The sequence below is a fragment of the Peromyscus californicus genome, unplaced genomic scaffold, assembly GCF_007827085.1.
Source record: "Peromyscus californicus insignis strain IS unplaced genomic scaffold, ASM782708v3 Scaffold_7__1_contigs__length_154581171, whole genome shotgun sequence".
Taxonomy (NCBI): Eukaryota; Metazoa; Chordata; class Mammalia; order Rodentia; family Cricetidae; genus Peromyscus; species Peromyscus californicus.
The window spans coordinates 137210175-137236124 of record NW_026294595.1 but is presented as its reverse complement, the minus strand read 5'-3'; the positions used below and the strand labels follow the sequence as shown (position 1 = coordinate 137236124).

At 43.9% G+C, this 25950-nt stretch overlaps 1 protein-coding gene across 18 annotated transcripts in view; it reads left to right on the top strand.

The window, feature by feature from the left end:
• The window catches only part of Ptprt (protein tyrosine phosphatase receptor type T), a 1101940-nt gene that overhangs the window by 30604 nt on the left and 1045386 nt on the right, over positions 1 to 25950 (top strand). The gene's annotated exons all lie outside the window — the stretch shown is intronic.

Sequence of the window (25950 nt, the reverse complement as noted above, 5' to 3'; positions counted from 1 at the left end):
CTTTACACAGATACACACATTGGCATATCAACTTACTTATTTGAAAAAAGTAAGATAAACATGAAAACTTACTTCATCTACCATTCTGTCACTTAATTTATCTAAGCTACATTTGTTTGATCATGGCCAATCTACCTTTCCTGACCTTATAGAAAATAAGGATGTCTTTGTCTCTTTAGCCCACTGGCTTTTCCATTTTATCCCATGCATGGCTAATTATTATTATTTATTCCATGTATATGTGTGTGTGAGAGGTGGGTTTGTATCTGTGTGTGGGTGCATACAGCTGTGCATACCTTTGGAGGCCAGCAGAGGGGTAGGGTGCCCTCTGTTCCTCTCCACATTGTTCCTTTGAGGGCAGGGTATCTTGTAGAAACTGAATTTTGTGTTTTTCAGTGAGGCTGGCAGCTAACAAGCCACAGCTTCTGTCTCACCTCCTTCACTGCTGGAGTTACAGGCATATGTGAAACCATGTTTGGTTTTTCCAAGGGTTCTGGGATCTGAACTCTAGTTCATGCCTATACAGCAAGCCCTCAGATGAGTCTTGCTTCTCTCCAGCTTCTATGACTAATTATTGTTGGCTGTCATGTGTACAGTTTTTTACTGTCATATGTACATTTTTTTTTTACATTTCCTATGAGCATATAAGTTTATACATGTTCTATACACACAGAGAGATGGTGGGGAGGAGGGAGGGAGAGACACTCTCATGCATGTGCACACACACTCCCTCTTACTTGGTAGACACAGTTGCAATTATGTTTAACAAATGAGTGTCCAGTGTCCATGTGACTATGTGAAGCTTCCTAGAGAGGGATATTCTGAGCAATGCTTCTGTGAGTCTTCACTATCCTCTCTCTACTCAGCTCACATTTGCCGTGAGGTAAATGCCCCTTATTCTTAGGACAATGACGGTATCTGATTTTAAAGAACTCTGAGCCTTTCTCTACGTTTTCTTGGCCAGTGAATAACAGTATGAGAGAGAAATGGGGAGTGGATAAAACGTGACTGAGGGGTAAAAAGATAGTAAACAGAGAAGTGAAAAAAGTCAGGGAAATGTTTAAGTAATACGATCTCTGTTTCAGGTGTTGGAATTGAGAGCCAAGTGCAGAATGTTAAATGGGACATTTTCAGAGCCTGGGAGAGGTTTGATATATAGTGTGTAATTAAGAGGCTGGGGAGAGTGCCATTTTTTATGTCCCCCACTTGTCACTTGTGCAGATTTGATTTCAAATATGATTTCTGAGGTTACAAGGGTAATTAATCGTATGGACTCTTCCAGGAGATATCAGTCACCCATGTCACCCTCTGAATTGACAGTTCCCGAGCAGGAACAGATGAAGGGAAACATAAGGTGTTGTGGATGTGCTTACTTAGCACGGGTTGATTGTGTACCTGCTATGTGCTGAAGACTTTGCTGCCCACACTGAGAATATAACGGGATGGAAGGCATTGTAGGAACCTTACATGGTCTGTCAGGGGACAGAGTAGATGGAAGCAGGCTAAGTTACACTAAGATAGACCTTTGGTTTTAGTCTATTTATTTATTTGTAAATTGTTTCCCTCCCACACCTCCCTTCTGCCTCCCCCACAATCCACTCCTTCTCTGTTTCTGTTCAGAAGTGGGCAGGTCTCCCATGGGAATCAACAAAGCATGGCATTTAAAGTTGCAGTAAGACTAAGTGCCTCCCCTTGTATTAAGGATGGGCAAGGCAACTAAGTATGAGGAACAGGGTCTCAAGAGCCAGCCAAAGTGTTAGAGACAGCCCCTGCTCCCATTGTTAGGAGTTCCACAAGTAGACCAAGCTACACAACTGTCACATACATGTAGAATATCTTTTAGGTTAGTCCCAGGCAGGCTCCTTGTTTGTTAGTTTAGACTGTGAGCTCCTATGAGCCCAGGCTAGTTGTTTCTGTGGGTTTTCTTGTGATGTCCTTGACCCCTCTGGCTCATACAATCCTTTCTCCTTCTCTTCAGCAAGATTCCCCAAGCTTGGCCTAATGTTTGGCTGTGGGTCTCTGCATCTGTTTCCTTTAGTTACTGGATGAAGGCTCTCTGATGACAATTAGGGTAGTCACCAATCTGATCATAGGAGATGGCCAGTTCAGGCTACGTATCCACTGTGGCTAGGAGTCTTAGCTGGGGTCACTCTTGTAGATTTGTGGGAGTTTCCCTTGCACCAGGTTTTTCCCAAGATGCACCCCCACCCCTTCCTTTGGTTTTAAATCAGGATAGAATGCCTAACTCATGTTCCTCACTTGTGTGGAACTCACCTATGTGTCTTAATTTTGTCAGATAGTTATATATTATGTTAAGCTATGAATTTAAGTTCACTTAAAGGAATAAAAAGACAAAAGCAAAAATTTCATCAGTGACCTTACAGTATTGAGTTAGGCACCTTCATGCTCCAATGCATTTCTTTTTCATCTCTCTTGGGTAATTCATGCAATGTTGTCAAACATGTATTTGCTTAGTCTTTGAATCTGTTGTTTAACCTGAATAGAATACAGGCTTTTCCTGAACACTTTTGGCATTTGATGAAATAGCTGCTTCCACGATGAACAGTGACTCCAGAATGAAATGTGTGAAGCTTTATCCAGGAAGTTCAAATCCTTTGTAGGGAATCTTACTGGACCAGGTGATGGATCCTATCAGGCAGGTTGCCTGAGGGGATCCCTTCTCCTTGCTGATGTGTTGTGGTTATAATTCCTGTTTTCCCTAGTCTTCAGATTCTTGGTGTTTAACATTTTGAAGTCTCTGTTGGTTGAAGTAACTCAAAAAGTAAGATTGTGTGCTTTAGTTGTTCACACCTGGACCCAGAGTTCCTTGAATCAATTCTCACTTCTTAGGTGTGTGCCTAAAACTTCTTGATACTCAGTTTTCTCATCAGAAGAGAGTTTTTCTTTTTTCTTTTTTTGCCTCCTCTACCTTCTTCCCTCCCCTCCCGCCTCCTCTCCTGCCCTTTCTCCCTCCCCTCATGTGCTTTTCTTTTCCTTGAAATACTTTATGATCTTGCTATATTGGGACATTTCTGTCCCATGCCATAGTGGCTATGTCCTCTTCACTCCATTGAGGTACTGAGGTCCAGTTTGTGATTTTGAATATTTAGATGGAGATTCTTTAGGACACTCAGACCATTGATAGACATGGCTACCTTCCTCTCTAGAGGAAGAGCATTCCATTTAGCTACTGCTGTGGTAGTCCGCCCTGCTCCCCAGTGCCTTCTCTTGCTGAGGCTGAGAAAGGTCCAGCAGTGGAAGACTCTGTGAGGCCAGGACAACAAGTGAGGTTGTGCTTTCTGGAGAATGCTGAGCTGAAGGTCCAGTTGGGGCCACATAGCACAGGCGTTACTGGCCACTTTGGTGTTGTCTAGAGGTCCATCTCAGAGCTTTGGTGTTCCAGTGGTTCCATAGCTGATATGGATCATGGACACTGGGGAGGGCAGCCTTCAGGATGTGACTGATTGGGAGATGGCACTCCTTGGCTCCAGGCAGTTGTGGCCGTGAACAATTTTGTATTCAGTCTTGCCAGAACTTTCTGTGTTCAAGAGAATGTATGAGTTCAGCAGTCTGGTTAGAAATCTTGTTATTTGAAATGTTGGTTAAGTTTTCAAATTATTCTTTTGCACAGACCCAGTGAAACCTAAGTGTAGGTCACTTGTTAGTCAGGGATTATCTGCAAATTCACTTTAGATCTTAGTCTAGGAGTCCGCATTCCTCTCCACATCTCAAAGATGTTCACATAGTACTTCCCCAGTCCCTTTACAATTCTTTAGCTACTTAAACGAGTCCAGTTGTTGTCATGAGAGACTAAGAGAGCACAACATTACAGGTGTTATGTGGCAGGTCAGGTGAACTGTGATCTTGTAGAAAAAAAAATACAACAGTAGTTAAGTGTGGGTCATGATGTGTTGGTAACAGTGGGAGGCTCCCACTGCTTGATGGGTCTGCTCACTGAGACTATACTAGCGCCTTTTGTGTGGGCTAGCTCATTTAATCCTCATGACCAAGTTATGAGCAAGGTAGTATATTACTTCCACTACGTGAAAGTTCTGTGAGGTTCCCTCGTAGCTCAAGGACATGCAGCTGACAGGGACAGAGCCAGACTTGTCATCTGAGTATTCCACTCGATACAAGGTGGCTCTTTACGAGTCCATGGAGGGACTAGGGTTATTTACTCCAACCCTAGGCTTTCACACATGCCTCCTTGGACCAGGTCTTGATCATAGTAGGTCCCCTATAATTACCATTCTTGGTAATCATATTGTTTCGTTGGCTTTTTTCCAGTGGGTCGATTTAGTCCCGTGCAAGCAGTTTTCCCAAGCAGACAATGAGACTTCTTAGACTCAAATTTTCATGACAGGGTTTATTTTGGTGAAATTCAAAAGTAATGCAAATATTTACTAATTTTTCCTTTATTGAACCATAATACACAGGGGCATATTTTTAGAGACGATAAATCATTTCTTTCACAAAGGGATCTTGTGGAGAAAGAAATGCTGCACATTTAAAAATTATATACTATTCTATAATTGCACAAATCAAACACGTGTATTATTTGTAATTACATTGGTAATACATGTAATTACATGAGAAAACAATTACAGCAAACTGCATTCCAAGAGAACATGAATCAAGATTTTTTTTCCCTATCTTCCCCTGGTTATTCTGCGGCATTAATTTGTCTCACAGAAGTAAGAATAATGCACAAATATGTTTTAAAAAATCCCTGACCTACCTTGGGCACTTTAAAGATGTCTTGCGCAGACAGTGCTGAGATCTTGCAATCTTGGAGGTGAGAGCGAAGCCTATCTATTTCTTCACTTTCACTGGCTTGTTTTTCTTGCCTGCAAAAAAAAAAAAAAAAATGCAGCAGACAGTGCCTTTTGTAGGATGCCGATGCTCCTGCCGGTGCTGCGACTGCACATGCAGAGTGGCTGTGTGTGGATAACTTTTCAACAACAACAATAACAATGACGACAGCAACAGCAAGTCGTCATACTCTTTATGGCTTCTGCAAAAATAACCAACGTAGTTTGGGGGATAATGCTCATGACCCATCGTGTAGTAACACATGTTCTTTTTCTTGTTTTTTAAAGAATTGTTACATTTATTTATTTATTGTAGGGGTGTGTGTGTGTGTGTGTGTGTGTGTGTGTGTGTGTGTGTGTGTGTGGTGGGGTACACAGATGCCATGTGTATATGTGGAGGTCAGAGCATGGCTTGAGGAAGTTTTTTTTTTTTTTCTCTCTTCTTCCATCATGTGGGTTCCAGGGAGGAAACTCAAATTGCCAGGCTTGGCAGCAAGTGCCATTGCCTACTGAGCCATCTTGCTGGTCTATCTTCTTCTTCTTCCTCCTCCTCCTCCTCCTCCTCCTCCTCCTCCTCTTTCCCCTTCTCCTCCCCCTTCCTCCTCCTTTTCCTCAGGACATGGTCTCACTATCTAGCCCAGAATAGTCTTGAACTCATGATCCTTCTGTCTCAGCCTCTATGTGGGTGCTTACCACCATCACCAGCCAAGGAATACGTGTTCTCTTAAAGAACTAAGGGATTAAGTGGAGCAGTGTAGTAAGGGTCATGACATCAGACAGGACAGCGGAGCCTTCTGGGAAAGGCAGCACTAGTCCTACAGACCCTACAGCAGAAGGCAGGGACTGGTTACCATGGACTCTTGCCACTCACCATGGTGCTATCTAGAGCTCCATCTGAGAGTTTCTGTGTTCCAAGGGTGCTCTGGCTGACATAGACATGGTATGACCAGCTGGAAGGCACCACTTCTTGGCTCCACCCAGCTGTTGCCATGAAGGATCTTGGGTCTGGTACTACCAGTGCTTCCCACTTTCAAGAGGCTGTGTAAATCTACCCTTTAATGTGGACTCTCCTGATTTTCAGTTATGAGGAATATAAGTCATTGACCTCAGGAGAAGATTATCGGTGATTCCTTCATTTATCAGCCATGTGTAGAGCACCTGCTGTTTGCACCTGTGCCGGCCCCTAGGGTTATGGAAATGATAAAATATGGTGGTTAAGAGATTCATGAATAAAAGGACTAAGGAGCATATGACAAGAAACAGGGGAGTCCAGATGAACTTGGAAGGTGAGGATGAATTTAGAAGATAGAGGTAGCAATGATCCTGGGGGAATAGCTCTTGCCAGGAATGGGATGGTGGGTTGGTGAGAACACATTCCAGGCAGGATGACAGATGTGCCAGGACGGTGAGGTGTGCAAGAATGAGCTATCTTATAGGACATGTGTGTTCAACAGAGCTGGGCGTGGGGGTTGTATGTGGATACTGTTGAACATGGAGGCAGATTTTCCCCTGCCAGCTTGTGGTGTGAAAAGTATCAGTGATCTTCACCTTTAGATGGTGTTTGGGAATTGATCACAGCCACTGGAGCTACAAAAGACAGTACTTTGCCGCAAGACGTTTTTTTCTTTTGCATGTCTTGTGTGTATGGTATGCACGTATGTATATCTGTTTACATGCTGTTCAGACATGTATGTTGGTGTACATGCATATATGCAGAGGCCTGAGGCTGACACTGGAAGTTTTCCTTGAACACTCTCCACTATATTCATTGAGGCAGGGTCTGTCAGTTGAACCCAGAGTTTGTGGTTTTGACTAACCTCTCCTGTCTCTCTGCCTTCCAAGTGCTAGCATTACTGGCCAGCTACCACACACACTCTGCATGTACATGGAATCTGGAGACTTGCACTTAGGTTCTTACTCTTGCTTGGCATGTGCTTTATCCACTGAGCCATTGCCATGGGTCCTGGATAAAATAGTTTGTAGCTGTAACCTCTTCTCATAGACATGGAGTTGCTTATGGTGTCTACTGTGCCAGAAGGTATTTAGCTGGTCAAAGTGTGCATGTGTTTATGGCCGAAGATGAGAGAGTTCTGGTCCTGTGCTCTTGCTGTGCCTTACAGCAGATGGAAAGAATATCTCCTGCAGGCCTCTCGGAGGTCACTCCACAAGCTGAGGAAGCTAATGGAACTGTCCTTGTGGGCATCTTTGGAAGACATCTGGCAACTTTGGGCTTCTGCAGGCCCATGATGGAGACAGAGGCTCCAGGAATATACAGAGAAATACGCTGTAGAGCTACCTTGCTGTGCCCCCACCTCCATCTGCTTCCTCTTTCCATAAAATTCTCCCATCTAGACTTAAAGTGTTAGCATACACAATGCTTGAAGATTGTGTTGCTCAGAGTATGCATATTACTTCATTTCTTTTTCTGCTCAGCAGATGTTTATGGAGTATCAGGCTCTGGATAAAAGTTTCCATCTCTGTCACGAAAAGGCACTTGGTCTCTGTGTGTCTACAGGGGTGGGGGTGGGAAGGGGAATGGAGGGAGAGAGTTTGAGGGATTTTTGACTGGGAGATATGTAGAAAGATGGTGAAGATGGTGCTGTGATTCTATTGTGCAGTGGGGTTTTCCTCATATCCATTTTATGAGGTATGTGATACCGTTTTATGTTTCTAGTGGGGAGATGGAGGGATGGTAGGGTTCTGATCAGTGGAGGAGGCAGAACTGAGACCCAGGGCAAGTACCACACTCCTAGAAGTGGAGTTCAGGAGACACTGCAATAAGTTTAATCTGGGGTTCATCACCAGGAAAGGCTTCTTCCTGTTGGTCAGACGGTACCCTTTGAGTCTTGGAGGAAGAAAGATATGTAGAGAGTGACTGAAGGCAGAATGTGTGTTGTGTAGCAGTTTTCTCCAACATGAAACCCTTTTTCATCTTCAAGGGGAACTTCTTTTTTTATATAATTTATTTATTTAATTTTATGTGCATTGGTGTTTTGCCTGCATGTATGGCTGTATGAGGGTGTCAGATCTTGGAGTTACTGACAGTTGTTAGCTGCCATGTGGGTGCTGGGAATTGAACCTGGGTCCTCTGCAAGAGCAGCAGATGCTCTTAACCACTGAGCCATCTCTCCAGCCCCGAGGGAAACTTCTTGAGACAAGTTTATAGGGAGGTGAAACAGCAGAGTGTTCTAACGGGGGTGGGGTGGGGCAAATACTGCAGAAAATCTGGTTAATGCAGGAAGTAAACAACTAAAAAAAAAAAGCTTCAGGAAGTCTCTGAAACTGATCAGATTCACTAAGGCTCTCCTTCTCCAGAGTATGCACTGAAGAGGGAAAGTCACTCGTAGATAAGCCCCTCAAGTCCTTAGAAACAGAAACCAGTGGAACAACCCAGAAGAAACAAAGAGCAGGTGAGCTTCCTGGGACAGGCTTAGACCAACTGAGTCCCCTGGAAAGGACACGCTCTCAGTGCAATGACTGCAGGCGGTGGGTGCAGTGTGCTCCAGGTTTGCAGCATCGTGAGCTGTCACACACACTAGGGTGGGCTTTGGGGATGCAGCTGTCTTTGAATCATTTCTGGTCCTGTAATTAACCCCTCGCCCACATTCCCGCAGGTAACCTGAATAAGATTCGTTGGTTCACCACGTCAGACTTTGGTGGTATCCGTACTTAGGTCTGTTGTCAGTTCTTTATTTGGGGGGAGTAGACATATGTGTTGTGTCTCCCCAGGAAAAGTTTGTTACAAACAGTGTGTTAGGTTGGGGGTTGTAGAATGAGTGAAGTTGACCATGGGTGAAAATGGACTTTCAGTCGTTGGTGCATTGGGTAAAAGGTGAGAGGTAGTGACCCCAGGAGTCATAGAGCTTTGTCTGGACCACTCTGGGAAGCCTTGGGTTCTGGCTGAGACTGTTCTCCTTTTAGAGGACTTAGGATGGCAGGGACTGCTCTCTCACTGATCATCAAAAGCATCTCTGAAGTTCTTTTGGAATCCGCGTGGAGCAGTCCCTGTAGGTTTCTGGGAACCCTGTGCAACTCAGGAGCGTGATGCAGTAAGAGTGCAACATCTCAAATGCAAACACAGAAGATCTTGAAAGGGAGCCATGCAAATGAGGAGCTCGGAAGAGTCAGCTTCATTAGTAGCATACAAAGTCTTCCCTGGATGCTCTGCCCCTTCACATTGTGTGTGTGTGCCTGTGAAGGACCAAAGTTGATGACAGAAATAATTTTCAATCCATTACTCTTCTACTTTATTCACTGATGCAAAGTCTCTTAATCAAACCCAGGAGTCACCTGTAAGACTGGTCTCCTGGTCAGCCTAGTCTTGGGGTGACCTGTCTCATTTGCTGAAGACTGGAATTACAGGTGGGCCGTATATCCACCTGACATTTATGTGGGTTCTGGGAATCTGAACTCTGGTCCTCACACTTGTGTGTCAAGGGCTTTAACTACGGAATCATCTTCCCAGCCAGATCTTTTTCATTGAAATCACAATTAATTTGTGGCTCTTCAAATAAACAGTGGTTCATGGGTGATTTTTAATTCTTTAAAAGTGTTATGACCAGTACTGAGAAATCTTTATTTTCCCGTGACATCTCCCCATGTTTGTGGGGGAGGGGAGATTGATAATCATATCCTCTTTCCATGATGTCTCTTGGAAATGTCTGCTGTGTTCTGGACAGAGAATCATCATCAGCATCTCCACGTGACATCTCTGGACATCCATTTTTTTCACTGTATAAGGTTTGGCGATGGTTGATATTCTGGACATAACTCCCAGAATGTTCCTGATTTGCTAAATTTCAGTTTGTATGTCTTTCATCAAATATTTGGCTTAGCTGGGTCTGCTTGGCATATTGTGTTAGCTCAAAGTGAGTTACTGTCTCAGTGTCATCCATTCAATACAGAGAGGTAATATTTAGTGTGTCAGAGGGGATTATGTTGTAATCTCAAGAAAAATATAGGAAGTGGAGTAGAGAAAAAATTCAAAGGAGAAGAACCAAGTAGTTATTAAAATAGACTTTTCTAATATATGTTCATTCACTGGAAGTTACATCCCCAACTTCATTTCTCATCAAAGCGTCTCAAAGAGCTAATTTCCAGTAGTTTCTATCCCTTCTCACAGCTGAATATTTGGGGTATTTTAAAGTGATATCATCAAATAGATTGAAAACGAAGTCCTATAAATGATCTTTAATCAACAGGCTCTGTTCCTTCATGGAACAGAAAACAGGGAACAAAGGACGATGATTTTAATTCAAGGAAAGAGAGATATTTATTTTAAGTATTTCTGCAGAATGACAGAAGTAATTTATTCAGTTATAATTAGGCACATTGTAAAATGGACGATTGTGGAGACAGTGATTCTTGCTGGCTCTGGAGAGTCGGGGGAGGCTCTTCGCCCTGTGCCCTGTGCTCTGAAGCATGCCAGGGGCTATCTGTGAGCCAGGGTAGAACCAGAGGTAAGTGCACACTGGGACTGTGCGCGTTCCTACATGGACCCTGCAAGTGGGCTCCCCTCTTTTTGCTCTAAGAAACTCTCGATGCAAGTGTTTACATTGGGAAGTTGCTCGGGTATGAGAGGGAGTTGACTTGGCTTAACAGTAGAGAATGGAAACAACCTTAAGGTACTCAGTCAAGAGGAAATTATATATGCATTTGTGTTGAACTGTGGCAGCTTAAGTGGCCATGTCATTTGGGGGTGCATTTACAGACATTTAGGGAACTGATCATTTGAAAAAAGCTTGCTTTTTTCCCCCCAGCAAGCATTTATTGAGGACTTCTTATGGGTCAGAACGAGGGAGAGACTGATGAACATCGCAAGTGCCTTTCCTTGATGATCAGGGACTTTGCAAGGAGGCAGATAAGAGGAGAGATAATTACAGAGCATCAAGGGAAACCGTGAGAGGGGGAGTGTAATGCCTCATTTAGAGGCTGGGAGCAGGGGTGAGGGAACAGTCAGCTTGGCACACTGAAGGAACAAATCATTTAGTTATGGCTAGACCATCAAGTTGAAGGGTGGGCTGCCATGTAGGTGGTGAAGCCAAGAGGTGAAGGTCAAACTCTGCAGACATAGAGGGATCATAGGACAACCTGCAGCTGCTCTTCTAGGCCAGCAGGAGCCGCTGGTGAGTTTTAATCACTCATGTGCTACAAGCAACTTCGCTTTTTGACAGCATCACTTTCACGTCTGTGCCTGGGAAATAGATGGGGAGGAAAAGATAGTGGATGGGAGGCTAGTGAGATGCATCTTTGAGCAGGGTGATGGAGGTTATGGCATTTGGGAGAGGAAGGGTTGAGTAGCTGGACCTCAGAATATACTGAGGATGCTTCAGAGACAGGGGGTTCTATGGATGTTTTAGGGAGAGAGAATCAAAGGTGATGCGTGGCTGTGAATGGGTCAGATTTATCTTCTGATACAGGGCATTTAGCTGTATGGGGTCAGGATATAGATTCAAGTTTAGAGGCATTCAGAGTGAGTGATTATGAGATGTTTCAGTAGGGGCATCTGACCATTAGAATGCAAAACATGGAGAAGAATGGGGATTGGAGAGCTTGGAGCTATTTGTACACAGATGGGCATTGAATCCTGGTAGTGGATAGATACTTGTGTAGTGGGAAGAGTCTAGGGATCGAACCCACACTGGACTGTAGATGGGATGTCCTTTCCTGGATTATTTGTGTACTTGTCAACAGCAGACTCAGAATCCAAAAGTATTAGTGGGTGGCTACTCCTTTGGTGTTGGATGGGGGAACTTTTACATGGGCATAAATTCCTGAAAATACTATTGTGGGGAAGCAAACTTTATATTATGACATGGATTGAAGCAGAGACCCATGACCATGTTTCCAGGAGTGGAAGATGTTCATGCATTAGAACTGGAGCTATGGACCTTTTAGGTAGATTCGTCCCATCTATTGCATTGGTTCAGTCCCTCAGAGCATAAGCTTTGATGGTGGTACCTGTGCCAGGGGATCTTTGGTTAGTTTGCTATTTATGTGCTGACTTATGGAACTGATGCCTTCCCAAGTCAGCTTGGATTTTGAAATGTTCCCCAGAAGCTCATGTGTTGAACAATTGATTACCAGTTGATGGTGCTAATTTGAGATGTGCTGAGAATTTGGGAGGTGGACTGGGTTTCAGGAAGTAAGTCATTGGGGGTGGGTTCTTGGGGTAGGGGGTTTCTTTTGTACTTGGTCACATCCTGTCTCTGCTTCCCGACTGCTATACTTGAATGACTCAGCTCTATATGCTCCTGTTGCCACGACGTTCCAACCCCTCAATAGGCCCAAACCAGCACACCCAATTCATCAGGACTAACCCTCTGAACTATGAGCCTGAATCGATCTGCCTCTTAAGTTGTTATTACCAGATGTTTTTGGCACAGTGATGCTGAAACTAGGTAGGATCCCACAGGCATCTCATTCTTGGGACTATAGATCTTCTTCTATCTGCCTCTCCATCCTTCTTGATATGTAGACTAATGGCCCTTTTTATTCTCCCCTCGTATCAGATGGCTAGATAGTGTTGGAGGCAATCCCCAGTACCTAGAGGGGACCTTGCTTCATCTGGGCCTGAGGCTAGCTCAAGCATTTTTCCCCATGTCTATCTACTATTCTCATCTCCCCTGCAGCTCACTACCTCTTTCTTCATGATTGGCAGAGAACTCTCTCCTCTTGTACATTGGTCATCAGATAGCAAGCTACTTCTCTTTTCCAACGTTGACTTCCCAGGACAGGTATCCCAACTGCTCTTGTAAGGGCAGTGGGCTGTTCACTTCTGTAGTCCTCAAAGGGGTCTTGTTTAATATCCCCCATTTTTGGTGTGTGTTTAGCTTCAAGCCTGCAAGTCCTCTGTGAGGAATAATTGACTGGCCCAATGCTGCTGTCCTTACAGAAGCCTGCTGGTAGAGCTGGGCCTTAACTTGGGTACCTAAACTTGGTTATCAGAGTTTCTAACATTCCCAGAGTGGATCTGATTGGCTTGTGGGATGGACAATGCCAGTGATAAGCACTTGCTTTAAATTGGAAGTCTGGGTTGTCAGGACACACTAGGCACAAGATGTTTATGTAACCAACCTCCAGTGAAAATCTTGCACAAGTTTCTAAAGAGCTTTCTTGGTAGATAGCCCACTGCATGTGGCCATAGCTCCATGTTGGCAGATTCAGCCAGCCCTGTGTGATTCCCTAGAGACTATGGGTATTTGTACCCATTCCTCTCCATTCTTGATTCCACATGTCTCTTCCCTTTGCAGATTTGCCTCTGGATCTTTTTCTGGGTTGCATCATTGCACAGGGACATCCTGGTCTGCCCTGAGCAGGGTAAATGCTCTCAGTCAATCATGGAACATAGGGTTGCTCTGGGCCCCAAGACACTTCTCTCCCAGCATTTCTCTATGCCTCCCTATTCTCAGCCTCAAAGGCAGGCCAGGTGCTGTGGTGTTTCTTGCAGCCAGATTTCTCAGCGATTGTCTCAGCTGTCTTTCCTTTCTCCACTCCCCTATGCCAAGTTTGGCTCCCACCTCTGTTCCCCTGTGAATCTTTTTGGACACAGTCTCTACTTCCTTGTCACTGACTTAGTAACCCCCACCCATGTTCCTTTGGCCATTGATATCATCTACTGTGTAGTCTTCTTTCTCTCCCAGACAACCCCTTCTTCATCTGGTATCAGGACACAGAGAACTTAAGCAGTGTCCTTTGTGATTTGTGGAGGGGAGATGGGAGGCTCTGTGGGAAACCTCTATAAGTGGTGAGCATCTAGTCTTGCTCTGGGAAGCTCACCTGAATCTCTGAATCTGAGCAAAGCCCCCCTGCCAAGGAAGCTGGACTAAATTATTGCAAGTCAGGGTCCCCCAAATCTGCATCTCAATCTGAAACTCTTTTTCCGAGACCCAGATCCTGTCAGTTTTTGCCATCTGTACTCAGGCTAGCATGTCTTGGACTGCCTGCCTATAATCTCCACACGGCCCTGTAACCTTGCTTCTTAAGTGTTACTGTTTCCACCTGCGTAAGAACTCTGTCACATCTGTTCAGTGCTCACATGTTGGGCCTGGCATTTGGCAGGGCTTGGTAAGTTTTTGTTGAATGAATAAGTGAATGCATGAATGTGTAAGTGTTAGATTTTATTCAAGTGCCGAGTTAGCAGCCCTATGAGCCCTTTAGGCAGATAAAGAGCCAGAGCTGAGGTTTAGAGGCAGTGAGCTGTTGAATTTATATTAGGTCAATTTGCTGAAGACTCATGAAAGTGGAAAGGAAGGAGAAAGAGAGAGAGCCAACAGAAATGGGCACCCCCTGCCCTTGTGCCAAGCTTCAGAAGAGCAAGTGGGGGAATTGTTGAAAGCCAGTTGGAGTGGGAAGGAGGGAGGCTCTGGAATCTGCTACACCCATTAGGACCTCTCCTGATGGGGCAAAGAGGAGGGCACAGTGTCCTGGAAGATGCTCCTAATGGAAAACCAGGTAGGCTTTGAGTTTTTGGACAGGTATTCTTCCTGGTGGGTGCTCTTGGCGAGGTCACATTAGCAGCTGTGGCCAGACCTTAAAGCCCCATGTCCAGGCATTACACCTGGCACACCCCCCAAATGCTTCAGCAGCCCATCCTGTGGAGTTGAGAACGTAATAGGTACTCAACACAAGTCACCAAGGACACACTCGTGGCATGAATGCTAATTATTTAATGTAGGTGGTTGACTGGCACAGTTTCTGCCATATGGTTGCTGTTCAACAAACTGTAGCTACAGTTCTTGCAATTTACCTTCAATGTAAAATGTGGTGCAGTGGGAGGGCAGGCGCCTTTTATGATGGCAGGCAGTGTGATTCTCTTAGCCTAGATGGGGCCACATATATGCATGCTCATCTTTTACCAGACAGGGCTATTTTCCTAGCAGAGACATATGTGGGGAGTCATTTTCCTTGGAGTAGAGGGACAGTCAGTGTGGGGCCTGGCCCCAGCCAGTTGTAAAGAAGGCTTGGAAGATACACAGTTGCTGGCCAGAGGGCAGTCCAGTGCTCTGTGTCCTCATTCACTGTTTGCCTATTTGCTGGCTCATAGCCTTTGCCTTCCTTGCAGCCTCCTGTGCACATCTGTCATTTTTATTTGAGCATTTGAGTCCTTTTAGAACTTTGGGCCCGGTTCACTACTTCAAGGTCTTCTCATGCAATGCCAGGCACTTGAACATGCCTGGGGCACAGACACACAGTCATTTCCTTCAAATCTTCTTAGCGAGTTTTGCATTGCTCCTGACAGTCCCACAGGCATGTGATGGGGTGCAGAGTGCAGGCTTACAACTGCTTGTTTGAAGAGCGCAGGACTGAGTCTTGTGTGTTCCAAATGGATGGCATTCTGTGCTGTTGTGACTTTGAGGGAAGCCCTTCAGACGCCTTCTACCTCCAGAGCAAGGGTACCCGAACACCACCCAATAGGTTATGGCAGCCTCTCTCTTTGTTGTTTGATTTATATGACTCCTGTTTAAAGACATTGTCCTGGGTGCTTGAAAGCTATTGTATGCTTTATAAAATATTTGTGCAGCTTGATGAATTTATAAATTGTCAATGTGGTAAGTTATAAAAATGGCTGTTCATTCTTCCTGTCCCCTCATCTGTGCCCCACAGTGCAGCATCCCAGATCCTTCCATCAAGAAATGGAGTCTCTTTGTCTACTTTTGAATTTGTGCTTGGATTTCTGTGACTTGTGTTGGCCAAAGAGACAGTACCAAATGGGACTGAGAGTACTTGGGTGCTGGCCTTACTCTCTTCTTGTTGGGTTCTTGGAGTCTCTGCTGCTATTTCTGTGTGGAATCATGGGTTAACTACTTGCCAACCACACACATATGAAATAGCGAGCTGTCCGTTTTTCCATACCTGATAACCAGGCTCTCTAGATGAGAGCCGTCCAGCTGAGCAGCAGTTGATCTCCGATGTATGGTTGAGCCTGGCAGAGATCAGCAGATGAACCTCTCAGCTGAGCCCAGCTCAAGAGTTGACTGACAGAGTCATGACAAACACTTGGTGGTTGTATGAAGCCTCTAAATGTTGGGAGGCAGTTTGTTACACAGCAAAGGTTAACTGATAAAATGGAGCCAAAATCTAGTGAAAAATTTTTGTTAACTAACCAAAGAGATTAAAAAAGTAAATTACAAATAGATTTGCTACAGGATTTCCTAAAACAAAACAAAATAACAACACCAACAACTTTTTTTTTTTAAGACTCAACTTTGTTGCCAAGGTTGGTCTAGAGTTCACTCTGTAACCCAGGCTGGCCTGGAACTCTTTGTTTTTGAGATAGGGTTTCTCTGTGTAGCTTTGGAGCCTGTCCTGGAACTTACTTTTTAGCCCAGGTTAGCCTCGAGCTCACAAAGATCCACCTGACTCTGCCTCCCGAATGCTGGGATTAAAGGTGTGCACCACTACCTGCCCGCTTTTTTTTTTAAATTTTTAAAGGTAATTTTTTATTGATTCTTTGGAAACTTTGCATTATTCACACCAATCTTACTCATTACCCATTAAATATATTTTTTAATTGATTCTTTGGGAATTTTGCATCATACACCCCAATCCCAGTTATTTCCCAGTCCTTCCCTATCTGCCCTCCACCCTTGTAACCTCCCCTCCAAAAGAAAATAAGAAAAAAAAAATCTCACCGTGGAGATCCTGCTGCTATGGTTCTGCAGGACTGGCCTCTTCAAACACTCTGGCAGGTCATAGATGGGCTAGATGTTGGGGTGGGCCAACTCAAAGTCCTGGATCTGTGGGCCTGGATGGCAGCTGAGTTGGTCAGCCCTCCTCCTCCATGTGAAGGGCAGAGCCAGCTCAGCATGGCCCTCAGATATCAATAAGGCTTTGGGTGTCAGCGCATACCACGGATATCCGCATGGCCTTTGGTGGTAACAGGAGCTACGAACATCAATACAGATAGTAGGGCCATGGACCCAGACATGGCCATTGGCAACAGCATGGGCCCAGACATCACCATGACCTCACACATCAGCCTGTTCCTCACCCCTGCTGCATCTCCAGCTCCACCTCACTCCACAGCACACAAACCTCTCCGCTTTTTCTCCTATCTCTCCATTACATACTTGCTCATCATAGTGGTACCTACCTGCCTGCAACACGAGGCAGCGGGTAGGCCTCTCTGGCCTAGAACTCCTGATCCCCCTACCTTTGCCTCCCCACTTCTGGGATAAAGACACATACTTCTACTCACAGCTTCAAGTTAACTTTTTGTTAAGGACTGGGAACTGGCATCCAGTTTATCATCCTGGCACTTTCCCTACAATTTTCCTGAACACATGGATTCTTGAGTGTGAATTTCCAAGTTTCCCTGGAGTCTTTGGTCTGAGTGTGAATCTGAATATCTGAATATGTGCACTCACCAGACATTGGATTAGTCATATCTGAGAATTCATGATCCAAGAAGTGAGAAATTTAACCGCGGCGTTATCCCGAGCACAGCTCTGCTGGTTGAGAGTAATTGACTGAAAACTATAAACTGCTCGGATTCAGCATTGTAAAAGATAATTTCACACATAGTGACTCCATGAGGGTATTAAGGCCCAAAAAAGTAAACTGGATTAAGAAACTCTTGTGAATAGGAAACCCTGAATGCAGTACTAATAAGCGCACGTGTGTATGAAACTGAGGAACAGCAGACTCAGGATGAGCAGACGGAGTGAAGTGGGCTGAGCTCCAGGCCAGCTGTAATACATACAGTCAGGAGACCCACCCCACTGTACTGACTGATACAGTGTGTGTGTGTGTGTGTGTGTATGTATGTGGTATCTGTTGTGATATGCATGCAAGTGTGGGTACACTTGTAGGGCATGTATATAATGAAATGTTTGTTGCATCTTTTCTCATCCTTGCAAAGATGGGATGCAGTATAAAGGCACACACTGCAGTACTGTGAAAGATCTTTATCTATGGAACAGTATCTAAGATCTACTAATTGATGAAGTCTAGGTACAGAACCTTGTCCAGTGAATTATTAGCTGCCCAGAAAAAGGACAGACATTTATATATGTGGAAACATATTCATAAACACTGACAAAAGAAAAGCAGACAGTGGTCATAGTCACTGCAAGGGTGGGGGCTGGGGAGCCTGTCATTAGGGCTAGGAGGATGCTCACTGTATACTCTTGTGTTTTTTTTTTATCTCTCTTCCAGAGTATCTTTATAAAGATGTCTTAAGAGGTATTGGCATGCTTCTTAAGACCCTCTTAAGCTCAGCCCCATCCTCCCATAGTGGTTTTAGCTGGCCTGTTGCCAGTGTTCCAGTTTTAGACTCTTGGAAAAAGAGCCCCAAATTCCTACATGGCAGAGGATTGAGACTTTCACTCAGGGACACTTTGGTGGCGTTTGATCTGACATGACTGTTTTCTGTGTGAGACCAGACTGGGCATTTGCACTTGGGAGTGCAAGGAAGAAACAATGGCCCCTCTCCCTTCCTCATGGAAAGTTCAGTGTCTGTCTTGAATGCATACCCCAACCCTGCCGTCCTGTTGACATTGAGGGAGAGGTCATTGGCAAATTAGAATTGTCCAGTCCTTAGAATGGTGTGAACCCAGAGTGGGCTGTTACCAAGTGGGGAAACTCTTCAGCTTTAGGGGCCTTTACACCAAAAGTGGGCTCGAGGATGTTGAGCAGGGAACTGGGGTCTCAGCAGATGCTTTCTAAGCTACTTCACTGCACAGAGACCACCCCCACCCCGAGTCTCTAATTCTCAGGGAGAAGCAAACAAACCTAGAGGCTGTGGAGTGTGACGAATCAGGCAGTGAGCAGGGGAGCTGGGAAAACCTCATGGTTCCATAAGGAAAAACAGATAAGGTAAGGATTGGAAAACATTGAGTGGAGAGAAAGAGATGAAAAAAAGTTGAGAGAGGTGTATGGGAACCAGGACTACCAACAAGTTCACAGGATCCAGCTGAGTCCGTTCATGGCCTGCTTGGCAACGGGGGGGGCTTCTTGTTTGAACTAGTACATGTGCTTATTAGATTACAGGATTAATTTTGGTGGAAATTGTCATTTTAGTGAGATATATAGGGTGATTTTGTTACCATTCCACAGCATAATCCATTCTCAAGGTGGCAGGAGGGACTTGGCTGAATATCAGACTCAAAGCCTGTGTTTTACAAATGATCAAGTTTGTGTCCAGAGAGAGTGAGTGAGTAGCCTTCTCCAGGCCATGCAGGAAAGAGCTGAGGGAACAGGAGTGGGCTCTTCGCGTGCCTGCTACCCACATCTGCTCTTGCTGGTTTGTGTGATCATGGCTATGTGATCATCTGGAAGTCTCTTATTGATGAAACCCTAGAATGTGATATCAGTGTCAATGCCAAGCAGTGGCTTTGAGGTGGTGTGGAGCTGTGACTGGGTACTGGTGATGGTACTGGTGGAGCTGGGCTGGGTAAGGAAAGAGGGAGGCTCTGTTGGTCACTGGTTTAGGTGGAGCAGAAGAAGGTACCAGTGCCCCAGAGGCAGGTGAGGGGGCTCTGTAGCTCCAGTCAGATGGTGGAGGACTCTTTCAGGCTCATGGGTGGTCACTGCAGATGATGAAGACATTGGCTTGTCTATGGGGGAGCATCAATGGGCCCAGTACTAACACCTTAGGTGTCCTTGGGGTAAAGATGCATGTTGGGGATGCCTGGTGTCAGAGGCTCTTCCGGACCTTGGACCTCTGCATTGTGCAGAGACCCACACCACACTTCATAGGGTCTAACCCCAGCTCATCATGAGCCAGGCCTGTTCTCAGACCTCTAGCTCCATGATTGACTTCAACAAATCCTCAGAACCATTGGTACCTTGAGTTTATTGACAGAGTCATAAACTCTGAAAAATTAAAGAACTCCATGTCACCTAGGTGGTGAGGGACCTGGAAGAGGCCTTTTGCTTGCATGGTCTTTTGTACCCCGTCTTGCTGTGGGATGGTCTGTATGTCAAATGTGTTGCTGATTGGTCAATGAATAAATCACTGATTGGTCAGTGGCCAGGCAGGAAGTATAGGCGGGACAAGGAGGAGAAAAAACTGGGAAGTGGAAGGCTGAGTCAGGGAGACACTGCCAGCCGCCATCAGGACAAGGAAGATGTAAAGTACCGGTAAGCCACAAGCCATGTGGCAAGGTATAGATTAATAGAAATGGATTAATTTAAGCTGTAAGAACAGTTAGCAAGAAGCCTGCCACGGCCATACAGTTTGTAGCCAATATAAGTCTCTGTGTTTATTTGGTTGGGTCTGAGTGGCTGTGGGACTGGCGGGTGTCAGAGATTTGTCCTGACTGTGGGCCAGGCAGGAAAACTCTAGCTACACCGTCTCACCTGTGTGTGGGCTTCAGGGGCCTCTTTTGTAGCAGCCTGAATTTAACATTCCAGGTCTACTTCTGGAGGCTGTAGCAATGTGCATGTACGGTATACACGTGTGTGGTGGCTGAGACAGCTGCAGGTGCTTGCCAGAGTGGAGCTGCAAAGCAGCATGGGACAGAGGATCAGAGAATTACTGGGCCTGTGGGGTGGTACTTCAGCCCTCTTTGGAACTATACACCTTTGAGCCAGGCTCAGCTCAAAGCCTGTCAGGTCTTCTTCTGTACTTCCTGGCAGGACCTAAATAACTCCTCGGTAAACAGGAGATAGTGAATATTTTAGATTTGGAGTTTGTATCTGTTGCAGTTACTAATCTGGGCTACTGTAGCTGAAACCAGCCACATGCAGTATGGAAATGAATAGGCATGGCTGTTTTCCAATAAAACTTTATTTAGAAAATAGAAGGCCAGACTCCTGTGTCTGAGAAAGGAAACTGGGCTCTTAAGGGTCAGGAGAGCTCAGTCATATCCTGACACTGCTTCTCATTTGCTGTGTCCTTGGGAGGAGGCAGGACTCTGTTTCCAAGGAGTGGTCAGGAGAGGATTTGGGGCAACATTCTGGGAATTTTAAGTGAGATGGGTAGCTAGAGAAACAGGTGTAGGAAGGGTCAGCTGATAGCCGACCTTGGTTCTAGAATCTGATGCCAGCTATCAGGCCAGACACAGGAGGGATTGGGCAGTACCATTTGAAATGGCAGCAGAGTGCATTGTGGGCTCCCAAGAACCTAGGGTTAGCCTAAAAGAAACATCTTTAAGTAAACCTAGAGCCTTTGAATGAGGGGTGCAAAGTCTGCAGCTAGGGGGATGTCAGGAGCAGCTATGGAAGCTGATGTTCACGTAGGAAGCCTCTTGAGGTCCAGTCTTGGTAATGAATCAACTTGCTAATAGGACTGTCAGATCAAGCAATGACAGCTAAGTCAAAGTGGAGAATGTGGGCTCTCTCCACCTGGTGCACACATGTGCATGCCGTGTACATGCATAGCATGTCTAGGATGGGTGGGTGGGTGCTCATTTACACCTTCATTAACTCACTGGAGCGAGGGTAAGCCCTTGCTACTACATGGAAATGGTATCCAAGGCTGTTGATATTGCAGGGTGTTTGATAGCTTTAGGAATAACGTGCTTTGGGAAGGGCAGGATTAATAAAGGGGAGGGAAGCTGTCTACTACACACTCAACAATTATTTATTGAGCAACTGCTCTGCACCAGGCTTTCCTCTAGGTGCTGGGACACTGGATCGAAGGTAGTTGCTTTAGATTTGTGGACTTCTGTGGAAATGATGTTATAACAGATCTTGGGAGAAGTGAAGATGGAAACGAAGCTAAACTCTAAGCCAGAGATTGTAAGGGGAACCATAAAAGCAGGAATTCTGGCTACCTCTGAGTTACTTGCGCCAAGGCTAGGGTGCAGCTGCTTAGGTGAGCCACACTGATGAGAAACTAATTCCTATTTGGCTCTGAGAAGGAGAAAACAACACCCCAGCCATCTAAAATATTTGGGACAGGAACTCAGCTTAATAGAGTTTCCCACTTGGCTAAGGTGTAAGCACCCAAATAATTATTCTTTAAAACTTTAACTAGTTTAAACATTTCCCCAGCAGAGAAATTGCTGTTCTTTACTTAGAAGGCTTTCTGAAATTTATTCCACGTGATTTTGCCTTTTGAAACAAAAGGAGAGAGGAAATGAAATTCAGATGCCTCAAGGTCAGAATCAGGACCCCTCCCCCCGATGGAAGCACCCACACATACACATGCGCACACACACTGTCGAAGTGTTTCCTTAGGGGCTGTCTGATACCTTTGCCCTTGTTCTCGGTGGCCTGTGATTACTGTGCCGTTTGAGATCTTGTATTTGCTTTGAATAGTCTTCATGTTTCCTTCCTAGCCAGCAGCATTCCCCTCTCTGGCAACCCCTCTTTATTGGTTTTTATTTTATTTGTTTGTTTACATTAAGAGTTTTATATTCATGAAAATGATGTAAGAACTGCAGCCTGGAAGAAGAAGATATTACCTATAGTTCTACCACACAGAGACATTTAATGTGAGTATTTGGATTCATAGCTCCTCCAAGTAGCTCTCTGAGACTTTTTTCTATCAAAATGGGGTCACAATGTACACATCGTATAATGGGGTCACAATGTACACATCGTATGGCCTGTTCATTTTTCCACGTAATATCGTGAGCATCTGTTAAAAATGTGCCACTGCACAGTTCCTTTATGCATGTGCATATGTTTCTATAAAACCTTTTTTCAGAAGTGTTGAAACATATATTAAAGCATAGAGAAGTGAATAATGTCAGCCATGTACTTAATACTCAGCATCAACAATTGCCAATATTGTGCCGTTCCAGCTGCCTCTTATTCCCCCATTGTGTTTTCTGTAGCATTTAAAAACTAAAATCCCAAATGTGTCATCACTTTGCTTACAAATACTTCAGCAAATATTTCTCTCACAATGGTTTTCAACCATGGGCAGTCTCCATTCTACACCCAACCCTAAGGGACATTGGCAACATCTGGGGATATTCTGGTTCTCACAGCTGGGAGATGAAGGTGGCAGTGAGTGTTACTGGCATCTGGCCATAGAGAGCAGGGATGCTGATGCATCCTGAAATGCACAAGCTGTCCACTTTTAGCAAAATATTATTTTGCCCCAAGTGTTAGCAACTTGCACATTAAGAAACCCTGAGTGTAACAGTATGAGGACCTCAAAAGGCATAAACATAGTTCTGATATCAGAGGAAACAAAACAGGCAATTCTGTATCACCAAGTTTTCTTTAACATCTCAATTATTTACTTATGTTTATTTTCTTATTTTCCTTTTAATTGGCATAATTTTGCATAGTTACACAGTGTGATAATTTAATCCATGTATACAATACACAAAGATCAAATCATGGTAATTAACATTTCATCTCATTATTTCCTTGTGTTTGGAGCCTTCTAGTTCTTAATAAAAACATAATAGGTTGTTATAATCTATAACTGCTCTATTGTCGTGTAGGAACCTAGAATGTAGTCCTTGTGCCTAATTATATCATGTGGGCTGTTATCTGGCCTCCTCCTCCTTTTCCTCTCCCCTTTTAGCCTCTGGTAACTCTTCTTTTTGAATAACTACTCAAAAAAGTAGCCAGATTGAGTCATTACCCTAGACATTCTTTTAATTTCTTTTGATCTGCCAAGACACCCACCACCTCCTTTTTTCTCTCTCTCTCAATAGCACTTATTTGTTGAAGATGCTTGGACCATTTGTTGTGTAGAGTTTCCCACACTGGATTTGGCTGAAAACATCTTCCTGTCCCTCTGTTCCTCTACTTCCTATGAATTAAAAGGTCAGACCAAGCAGGTGTACAATAAATTCAGGTGTTGGCAGTTTGATTTACTTTTTATAAATACCCTAGTGACCTAATGTCTGGTGCACAAGTTTGTCTGGTGCAAGGGGACCACCTCACCATCATCTGAGAATTTGTAAGAAATGCTAATTCTTGTGCTCCAACACATGTGGATTGTGGTGGCTAGGGCTAATGGCATTGCTCCCAGTTATTTCAGGAGGTGTTACAAAATGGCGAGTTTCCATTTCTTTCATTGATTATATATTTTTTGGTTGTAACTTTAGTATGAAGAAGAATTTTCCTTCCATCTTAAGTCCCGGCCAGCTCTGAAATATAGTCTTTGTGGGGAAGACAGGATAAATGTTTGATTTATTCCCCCTATTATTTTTCCGTTTTTATTGAGGCATAATTTACACATGATAAAATGCACAAATCTTAACTTACAGCTCAATGAATTTTACATATGTCTACACCCATGCATCCACCATCCAGACCAGGGTGTAAAACACTTCCAGAATCATCCCTCCCACCTCCCTCCGGTTAATACCCATTCCCATGCTCCCTCCTCAGAGTACACAGGAGTGTTTAAACTGTATTTATGCTGTCTCTTTCTCTACCACTTATTTCTAATGTAACCAAAATAGTCATTTATTTTATTCATGGTTTCTGAACTTGATTTCATATTAAGAATTGCATTATCCACTCCAAGAGGATAAAATACTTCCTCACATGTATACAACCTTATCTTTTAACATATGTATCTTAATTCTTTGCTCCAAGTAGTCTAAATGATTAGCTAATTATCATAACATCATTCATTGTTTGTTTCCTATACGCCTTTCCTATTTGAAATGACTCTTTCAATTTATATTAGATTTTTGTATGAACTTGCATCTATGCCTGAATAGTTCTCTTGTTACATTCCTTTCCCCCCTTTTTCTGTACTGCAACGATATAATGTTTTATTATTTGGCAGGACAAGTCACCCCAAATCCTTAAAGTAATTGTATTTTCACACTTGGCCCCTCACTGTTCTGGCTGAGTTCATTCTTCCAGGTGACTTTTGAAGTCCTGCTGTTCTGGCTCATCAACTGGGATTTTTGATAGGGATTACCTCAACAGTGTTACAGAATTGAATATCATAGAGCATCCAAGAACAACATATTCAGTGGATTCAGGAATTCTGTTTCTGTCTTCTAGCAAATTCTGTGGTAATGAGAATGGTTTTTAAGATTTATTCTGAAATATTTTTCAATTGTATTTTTCTGGAGGTATGGATATCACTTTTCTGTATATAGTTACTCATGGAGTAAAAATTACTGTACTAACATTTGTTTTCTTTTTACTTCAACTCATACTAAAATCTCTTATATTTTAATGTTCACTTTTCAGTTTATTGTTTTTGAGACTTTCAAGTATCTGTAAATGTCATTTATGATACCTCTTCCAATAGAATGAATTTGCATTGTTTTTACCCATTGCGTTGGCTAGCACCCTGAGTGCAAAGGTGATATTGGAAGTGAGCTTCATTGCCCCCTCTCTGTAACATGAATTGCTAAATGGTCTTATCAATAGAAAACCTGGAGCCAGATATTGGGGTGAAAGCTGAAAGATCAGAGGGAATAAAACAAGCCATAGCCAACCTCACCTTACCAACTCCTCGGCCACCATAGCGAGACTTTCTGTTTACTCACGCCTTATATACCTTTCTGTGCCCTGCCATCATACTTCCTTCCTAGTGCTGGGATTGACAGTGTGTGTGCTTCCCAAATACTTGGTAGCAAAGGCATGGGATCTCAAGTGCTGGGATTAAAGGCGTGTGCCACCATGCCTGTTCTGTTTCCGGTGTGGCTTTGAACTCACAGAGATCTAGATGGATCTCTGCCTCCCGAGTAATAGGATTAAGGGTGTGTGCAACCACTGTCTTGCCTCTATGTCTAATCTAGTGACTGGCTCTGACATCTGATCCCCAGTTAAGCTTATTAGGGTACACAATATATTGGGGTACGCAATATATCACCACGCTTCTTTGTGATGGACTCTTTTGGAAAATGTCTCCCTGGAATACTATGATGTTCTGTGATGTGATATGATGTGTGTATCTCTGTGTTTTCATTAAGTTTAAGCTAGAGTTATCTTTTAATTTATCATTATTTCTTATTAACCTATATTAAGAAAATAATTATGACTAAAAGCTTTTTTTGACTAATGAGTTAAACATAAAATGCTTGCTTTTTAATGTATTAATATGGTATTTATTTTAATTAGGCTCTTTTCTTGGGACTAACCTTATTAAGACATGATTATTGTTATTTAATTTATTTATTTTTAACATTTAACTTCTTTATTGATTCTTTGGGAATTTCACATCATACACCCCAATTCTGCTCACCTCCTGGTCCCCTCATATCCTCCCCTCACCCCTGCAGAGCCCCCCCCAAAGAAAACAAAACAAAGTAAG